The following is an 8997-nucleotide window of genomic DNA, read 5'->3' as shown; positions in this document are numbered from 1 at the left end:
GGGGGGAGCTAGGGCTCCACAGCTGCATAGTCATCCAGGTAGCAAGAGACATTATCTGAAATCATCACTTATGCCAGTGGTTCTCAACCAGGGGTACGTGTACCCCTGGGGGTACACAGAGGTCTTCCAGGGGGTACATCAACTCATCTAGCTATTTGCCTAGTTTTACAACAGGCTACATAAAAAGCACTAGCAAAGTCAGTACACACTAAAATTTTATACGGACAATGAGTTGTTTATACTGCTCTATACACTGAAATGTAAGTACAATATTTATACTGTATTCCAATTGATTTATTTTATAATTATATGGTAAAAATCAGAAGGAAACAATTTCTCAGTAATAGTGTGCTGGGATACCTTTGTATTTCTATGTCTCATTTTTGTAAGCAAGTCGTTTTTAAATGAGGTGAAACTTGGGGGTACACAAGACAAATCAGACTCCTGAAAGGGGTACAGTCGTCTGGAAAGGTTGAGAACCACTGACTTATGCTGCCTGAGTTCAGCTCAATCCTGTAACCTACCAAGACCTTCTCTGAAAAATATACATTAGCCATTAGTTATTTCTTTATAAAATACTCAGACAACTTATTTCCTTTTATATGTCAAGAACAGGAAATGAAATGAATCCACCTCTTGTCATTCTCCTCGGACTCTTGATCACCGGAGGCTTAAGTTTTCTCCTGCTCCTCCTGTTGCTGTTCTTCTGCTGCAGATGGCATAAGGGTGAGTGGTCTTGCTCGTACACCTCACTCGCTGCTGTTGGTGCTTTAGATTCTTCAAAAATACCTTTTAACAAACAAATCCAAGTGACCTTGACTCGCTTCTGGGAAGTCCATGTGCTGCCCTCCCAGCCAGAGTGAAGCTTTCCCATTACATTGTGTCCTGAAATGGGCAGGATGCTCCTGCTCCACTGGGAAACCATGGGGAAGTTGTCACAAAACAACTAAAGGGACATGGATTTATTTAGGGTTAGCTGACATAGTGTCAGGATAAAGACTCACAGATTGACTCCAGGGCATCTGTATATAAAGACATTGTGCTGATGCAATGCAATATTGCAACACATTGTCTCCATGCGGTGACTCAAGATGTAAATGGAGTGTTTGCAGCTCAAAATCAGGGCACTACAATATATTGTCCCATATCACAAATAATCGTAGGTGATGTCTCCAGGGCAATATGGAGCCTTTGAGGGTGGAAGGATGGGAAGTTGTGGGCGACACTTTAGGACCTCCCCCTAAACGAAATGTCACAGGGAGACACCAGTATTTTGGAGGGATATGTATCTAAAATACTATCGTTAATCTAAATGATTGAACCTAAAGGCCCGATTCTCTTCTGACTTATACCAGTGGAAATCAGAAGTCATGCCACTGAAGCTGCTGCGGACACATACTGTAAAACTGGTTTTAGTGAGGAGAGAATCAGTCCCATAAACTTTAGCCACTTTCCAATGGATCTTTCAGGAATGTGAGGTTAATTATTTGTAAATAAATTTTCCCTTTTTGCTCCCAGAACACACACACAAATCTCTAACTCAAGGACAAAAATCAGTTTCTCTTTGTGTCACTGATGGATGTCTTCAGTTTCAAAAGCACAGTGTGACAAGAGTTAACAAATCTGCATAGATGCAAGTGTTTTATCTGAAGCACAGAATGTCTACAGTCCCTGTAAAATATTAACTATTCAAACAACTTTCACAGGTGCAGTTCAGCAGAGGAGGACAATAATCATAAAGCAACAAGAAGAGGTACTATAAAACATCATAAAACACAGGGATATGGTCTCTCCAGACATAAATTGCACTGGTTTAACTAAAATCAGATTTTAAGCAGAGTTAATTAAACTGATGTAAGTTCCTGTGTGGACACTCTTAGATCAGTTTACAACTTTAGATTAATTCATTAACTGACCAAATTAAGCTAAATCAGTTAAAAAGCCAGTTGATTCCAATGGAACACTGCTGATTTAGACCAGTAAGAGATTTGGCTCATAAGCAAGTTTGGGAGAATATTTAAAGAAGGCAAATTTTGAACAAACAAATATAAGCATTTGCACCAGAAGCCTGGTTCTATAAGTGACATCATCCATGTATCCAATCAAGAATTTTGAATACTTGTAACAAGCTGTTTGCAAACAATCTGCACACCCAGAGTTACTTCCCAACAATATACATCATTCACAGGACATAAGAGAAAAAGACAATTTCTAAAAATGATTACAGATGAAATATTTGCTCAGCTCTAAAACTAACTAAGGGAATTAGTAATAATAATTATAGGTTGCATTAGTGAGCTATTTCTACTTGTTACGTGCTTACATGATCAGCTGTACATTTTTATTTAGATTTTGGGGAATCACAAAAATAGCTAAATATGCAAATACATTATCATAGGGCTGTAAATGTGAAATTCAAACACAAACACTGAAATGACAAGAAAATGGGCTACAATAATTCCTCACAGCTCCAGCTTCCTCTGCTGCTCTTCTAATGCAGCATCATTCCCAATGCAGTCCGCTAGCCTGACTCTTCTATGTTGACAGCTGCTTTTATGAGACTGTAGGCTCTTCCTTGCAATGAATGTGACCAGCAGCCAGCTCTCCAAGATATTGCTGACAACATTTTGGGACTCTGACCTAACATTCTCACAGCAAAACTCATTACAGAGATTGAAACACCAAGAACTAAGCAAATGCATAATCAAACACTAACCACAGTAAATGCAAACGGCATCATGCCCTGCAAGGCACTAGACTCTGGCCCTGATGGACTGCAGAGGTAGCGGTTGCCTTTGATTTGCCCCTTTCTATGAGTCATTCTTGGCCTGTTTCACAGAAGACGCTTATTTAGATGTTCTCCTTTATGATCATTCACATCCCCTTTTCTTGTTGTTCTACCCCTCCCACACGCCGAAACCTCTGACCACTCTGCATACAAGCAGAAGTATTTTCATTTTGCATATCCACGGATTATCTCATTAGCATAAATTAGATAATTGTACTCTGCCTCTTTCACTTATCTTCTGCCTCTCACCTATTTATCGAGTAATTTACATCACTGCATATATCACTCCGGAGCTGTGCTCATGGCTACTGGAAATGATAGAGCTATTTTTAAATTAATCTAGGAGACAGACAGAGACAAATGATAGGCTGCTGTCAGGGTGCTCCTAATTAGTAATGCCTATTTTCTGTACGGTACTTATTGGGATATGATTCTGCAACCCTTGTGCACAGTGGCTCTGTCTAGATTGGGAAAATAGGTGTTTAAAGCAGGGGTGGGCAAACTATGGCCCACAGGCCACATTTGGCCCGCCAGCTGATTTAATCTGGCCCTTGAGTTCCAGCTGGATAATGGGGTCTGGGGCATGCCCCACTCCCACACTCCAGCCAGGGAGTGGGGTCAGGGGCCGGTCTGCACACATGTATCCTGGCCCCCGGAAGCAGCAGCATGTCCCCCATCCGGCTCCTATGCATAGGGGCAGCCAGGGGGCTCTGTACGTTGCCCCTGCCCCAAGCACCGCCCACGGAAGTCCCATTGGCCTGGAACTGAGGCCAATGGGAGCTGCAGGGGTGGCGCCTGTGGACAGGGCAGCACGCAGAGCCGCCTGGCCACGGCCTCCACATAGGAGCCAGAGGGCAGACACGCCGCTGCTTCCACAAGCTGCTTGAGGTAAGCGTCACCCAGAGCCTGCACCCCTGAGCCTCTCCCGCGCCCCAACCCCCTGCCCCAGCCCTGATTTTCTCCCCCCCACCCCACTCCGAACCCCTTGATCCCAGCCTGGAGCACCCTCCTGCATCCCAAACCCCTCATCCCCCCGCCCCATCCCAGAGCCTGCACCTCAAGCTGGAGCCCTCACCTCCCCCCCCACCCCCGCCCCAGCCTGGAGCGGCCTCCCACAGCCTGAACTTCTCATTTCTGGCCGCACCCCCAGCCAGAGCCCTCACCCCCTCCTGTACCCCAACCCCAATTTTGTGAGCATTCGTGGCCTGCCATACAATTTCCATACCGAGATGTAGCCCTCGGGCCAAAAAGTTTGCCCACCCCTGGTTTCAAGTATTTTAAACACCACTTAGCGTAGACTGGGTTTAACACATTTAAAACATTAGTGGGAAGCTGATGGTTGACCATGAAGACAGAGCACATTTTTAAATATGCTAAACCCTATTTACACTAATATGTTGGCTAACACATTCTGAACCATGACCTGTTTTCCTCGTCTAGACATGCCCATTGAATAGTACATACAACATCTGCAAGCCTCATACAATTTTGCATTACGTGAGTGCTGAGATGTAGGAGGCCTGACATCAGCTGTTAACACTCCTCCCTGCCCCAGACATGGCGGCAGATACTGGAGGTTGGGCCTTTGGGGAAGAGGAGCACTTGACTTTCGTGTAGGCTATTAAAACCGGGCTGCTGAAACTGTGGGTTTTGTGGCCCTGGAGGCCTCGTCAGCAAACCCTGCAGCCTTCCTCTCCCAGCTGGCTGGCCAGAGCAAGCATGAGCCCACAGGGGCTGAGCTCTGACACTGCTCCAAAATCATTAACTGGTTTGTTGCAGCATTTCTCTGAGCGAGCAAAAGTGAATTCACTATAGAAGGACACAGATATGAATGGGAATTAGCATTTGTAAAAGGGAAGGAGAGTTGTTAATCTGAGAGGGAGGTCAAATCTGTTCTGTGATGCCTGGATAATGGTGGTAATGGTTGATTATTATTTAGTATTAATATCATGGTAGCACCTATCAGATATCCAGACCCCATTTGCCAGGCACGATGTTCAAACTCCCCATTAGCTCTCTCAGCATTACAGGAGTTCTCCTTCTCAGTCTTTCTGACTCTGATCACATTCCTCAGCAGGGACACTCTTGCAGCCCCTGACATTGGTCCTTCTGGGTGGTTGCAGGCTAACTCAGTGAGGAGGACGGGATAGCTCAGTGGTTTGAGCATAGGCCTGCTAAACCCAGGGTAGTGAGTTCAATCCTTGAGGGGGCCATTTAGGGATCTGGGGCAAAAATTGGGGATTGGTCCGGGGTTGGACTTAGTGACCTCCAGAGGTCCCTTCTATGAAATTCCAGAGGCAGCCTGGGTCTCAGCCTGGTGTTTGCCCTCCTGTTAGGGGTGAGCCACGAAGAGCACAGGGCTGGAATGATTTCGGGGCTGTCTGTGTGCTGCAGACACCCCAGGTAAAGTCCTCTGTGGGGAGGGATAGCTCAGTGGTTTGAGCATTGGCCTGCTAAACCTAGGGTTGTGAGTTCAATCCTTCAGGGGGCCATTTAGGGATCGGGGGCAAAAATTGGGGATTGGTCCTGCTTTGAGCAAGGGGGTTGGACTAGATGACCTTCTGAGGTCCCTTCCAACCCTGATAGTCTATGATTCAGTGTGGTTTCATGATTTTCTTGCAGCAATAGCAAGGGTTGCTATAGCTCTGCATGGTGTGGTTTTCTGTGCTTCTCCTACATACCCTGGTGACGCTTGTCTTTGCAAGACTAAGTTATCTGCTGCTGGGGATGGAGGAACCAGCTCACTTTAAAACCAAAGCTGCATGAACCACCATGCACGTGCTAAACACAAACTTGTATAAAGCTAGGTTTCAGAGTAGCAGCCATGTTAGTCTGTATTCACAAAAAGAAAAGGAGTACTTCTGGCACCTTAGAGACTAACAAATTTATTTGAGCATAAGCTTTCGTGAGCTACAGCTCACTTCATCAGATGCATTCAGTGGAAAATACAGTGGGGAGATTTATATACACAGAGAACATGAAACAATGGGTGTTACCATACACACTGTAAGGAGAGTGATCACTTAAGATGAGCTAATACCAGCAGGAGAGCGGGGGGAAGAAACCTTTTGTAGTGATAATCAAGGTGGGCCATTTCCAGCAGTTGACAAGAATGTCTGAGGAACAGTGCGGGGGGTGTGTGTGGGGGAATAAACATGGGGAAATAGTTTTACTTTCTGTAATAACACATCCACTCCCAGTCTCTATTCAAGCCTAAATTAATTGTATCCAGTTTGCAAATTAATTCCAATTCAGCAGTCTCTCGTTGGAGTCTGTTTTTGAAGTTATTTCGTTGAAGAATTGCAACTTTTAGGTCTGTAATCGAGTGACCAAAGAGATTGAAGTGTTCTCCGACTGGTTTTTGAATGTTATAATTCTTGACGTCTGATTTGTGTCCATTTATTCTTTTACGTAGAGACTGTCCAGTTTGACCAATGTACATGGCAGAAGGGCATTGCTGGCACATGATGCCATATATCACATTGGTAGATGTGCAGGTGAACGAGCCTCTGATAGTGTGGCTGATATGATTAGGCCCTATGATGGTGTCCCCTGAATAGATATGTGGACACAGTTGGCAACGGGCTTTGTTGCAAGGATAGGTTCCTGGGTTAGTGGTTCTGGTGTGTGGTTGCTGGTGAGTATTTGCTTCAGGTTGGGGGGCTGTCTGTAAGCAAGGACTGGCCTGTCTCCCAAGATCTGTGAGAGTGATGGGTCGTCCTTCAGGATAGGTTGTAGATCCTTGATGATGCGTTGGAGAGGTTTTAGTTGGGGGCTGAAGGTGATGGCTAGTGGCGTTCTGTTATTTTCTTTGTTGGGCCTGTCCTGTAGTAGGTGACTTCTGGGTACTCTTCTGGCTCTGTCAATCTGTTTCTTCACTTCAGCAGATGGGTATTGTAGTTGTAAGAATGCTTGATAGAGATCTTGTAGGTGTTTGTCTGAGGGGTTGGAGCAAATGCGGTTGTATCATAGAGCTTGGCTGTAGACAATGGATTGTGTGGTGTGGTCTGGATGAAAGCTGGAGGCATGTAGGTAGGCATAGCGGTCAGTAGGTTTCCGGTATAGGGTGGTGTTTATGTGACCATCGCTTATTAGCACTGTAGTGTCCAGGAAGTGGATCTCTTGTGTGGACTGGTCCAGGCTGAGGTTGATGGTGGGATGGAAATTGTTGAAATCATGGTGGAATTCCTCAAGGGCTTCTTTTCCATGGGTCCAGATGATGAAGATGTCATCAATGTAGCGCAAGTAGAGTAGGGGCATTAGGGGACAAGAGCTGAGGAAGCGCTGTTCTAAGTCAGCCATAAAAATGTTGGCATACTGTGGGGCCATGCGAGTGATCACTCTTGTTACAGTGTGTATGGTAACACCCATTGTTTCATGTTCTCTATGTATATAAATCTCCCCACTGTATTTTCCACTGAATGCATCCAATGAAGTGAGCTGTAGCTCACGAAAGCTTATGCTCAAATAAATTTGTTAGTTGCTAAGGTGCCACAAGTACTCCTTTTCTTTTTGTATAAAGCTGAGATCAGTGTGGATACTGGGTCCCACATATGTCACCACCTCCATCCCCCAGCTCTCTCTGCCTGTGCTTCCCTCTCCCCAATCCTTACCTCCCACCAAGCTCTGCATGGCTGACTCTCATCCTTCCCACTACTACCACTTTGCTCCCTGTGACATCCACTACAGACAAAAGCCCAGACAGTTCCACTGACCCACAAACCAACAGGCCCATGTCTAGAGCTGAGTGAACAACTCAACTTGAGTCACAAATGAGCTTGACCTCAGTCCTGACCTCAGACTGCCTCAGCCAATCAGCACTGCTCTGCTCTGCTCTTACTGTGGTAGCTTCTGTGATCTCTCCATAAAAGGCTTTTTGCAAATGTTTACCTCTCTTTGGATATTTGTGTTCTGCACCAATCTGCTGTGCAAGGCGTGTCCCGAGTTTGGGCCTGGTCTTTAGGGATAGGTCCATGGGGTAAGCACGTGGGAGAAAGATCATGTTATTTCTACCATGTGATTTGAGCCATGTCCCTGATTGGCTGAACCTGTTTTGTATACATTGATTGGTCCAGGGCACTAGATGACAGTACTTTTGAAGTATGTCACAATGTCAGTCTTGGCCTCTGTAAACCTAATTTGTCCCTGATTTTATTGTTTTCAATTGCAGTCAGTAGTTCCTGGCCCAACTTTAAGCTCAAGGGAGGAGGATGGAGAAGGAACAGCTGCTGAACCAATTGTTGCTCCTTGGTGTTATATGATAAAGAGATATAAATAGATAAAGAGATACATAAATATAACAAGAAATCTCTTTTTAATCAAGATTGATCCCCATGAACAAGTTTCTTAACTCGGGGGCGGGTTGTTTGTTTTTATCTAGGTCCCAAATCATGAGGAATCTCACATGGAAAGCTCGTCACCAAGGACGGTATCAACAATTTATGCAAGGATTGGAGCGGACACTGGGCAGAGGCAGCGCAGATGAGAGTCACTGACTAAATATGCCTCTACAAGCTTCTCTTAACAGCAACTGTAACCCCAACATGTGGAGCTGATTTTAGACATAATCAGCATATGCAGTTACTCTGGGAGCCATGCAGTTCAGGAGTGCTGCTGTAAATAATCAAATTATCCTATTTAATTGGAACGGCACAGAAATGGCAATATTGCTTAGATGGTTTTTCCAGACTTCCCAACTCTTCAGAAGAGTGTATTCTACACATGGAAATGGATGATGGATTAAATCCAAACCCACTGATGTCACTTATCTTTGTGAACTCAGGACTCATCTGTTTTAGGTGCAGCTTGAGGCACTGAAACCTGTAGATTATCATTATTGTCTCTTCGTACTGGAGTAGAGCCTGGAAGCCCCAGTCAGGGATCAGGATACCATTGTGCCAAGCAATGTACAAACACAACATAAAGATGGTTCCAGCCCCAAAGCATATGGGACATCTTAAGCACTAATATGTTTTCCATTGACATGTACCCTGGGTGTCCCTGCTCCACTACCTCTCTGGGTGCCTATGATATGTAGTATGTGTAGCATTTGGACTTTCAAGAATCATGCTAAGCAATCCTCTCCGTAAGGAAGGGTTTTTGTTTCTAAGTCTTGTTACACCATCTATATGAGACTTACTTGACAGATGACGCTTTAAGAAATCCAGCTACCATACATCGTTCCACATTCTTCCTGTTGAAAATTCTCC

At 44.9% G+C, this 8997-nt stretch overlaps 1 long non-coding RNA gene across 1 annotated transcript; it reads left to right on the top strand.

Annotated features, from left to right (window-relative positions):
• The first annotated feature begins 618 nt into the window (after positions 1-618).
• LOC122461620 lies at positions 619-8997 on the top strand. The gene is made up of 3 exons (XR_006283632.1): positions 619-726; positions 1707-1753; positions 8169-8997. It is a non-coding gene; the product is annotated as an uncharacterized LOC122461620 (long non-coding RNA).

Source organism: Chelonia mydas, chromosome 9, assembly GCF_015237465.2.
Source record: "Chelonia mydas isolate rCheMyd1 chromosome 9, rCheMyd1.pri.v2, whole genome shotgun sequence".
NCBI classification, from domain to species: Eukaryota; Metazoa; Chordata; order Testudines; family Cheloniidae; genus Chelonia; species Chelonia mydas.
Note: the sequence above shows the minus strand (reverse complement) of the source record. Positions and strands in the feature narration are given on the sequence as shown.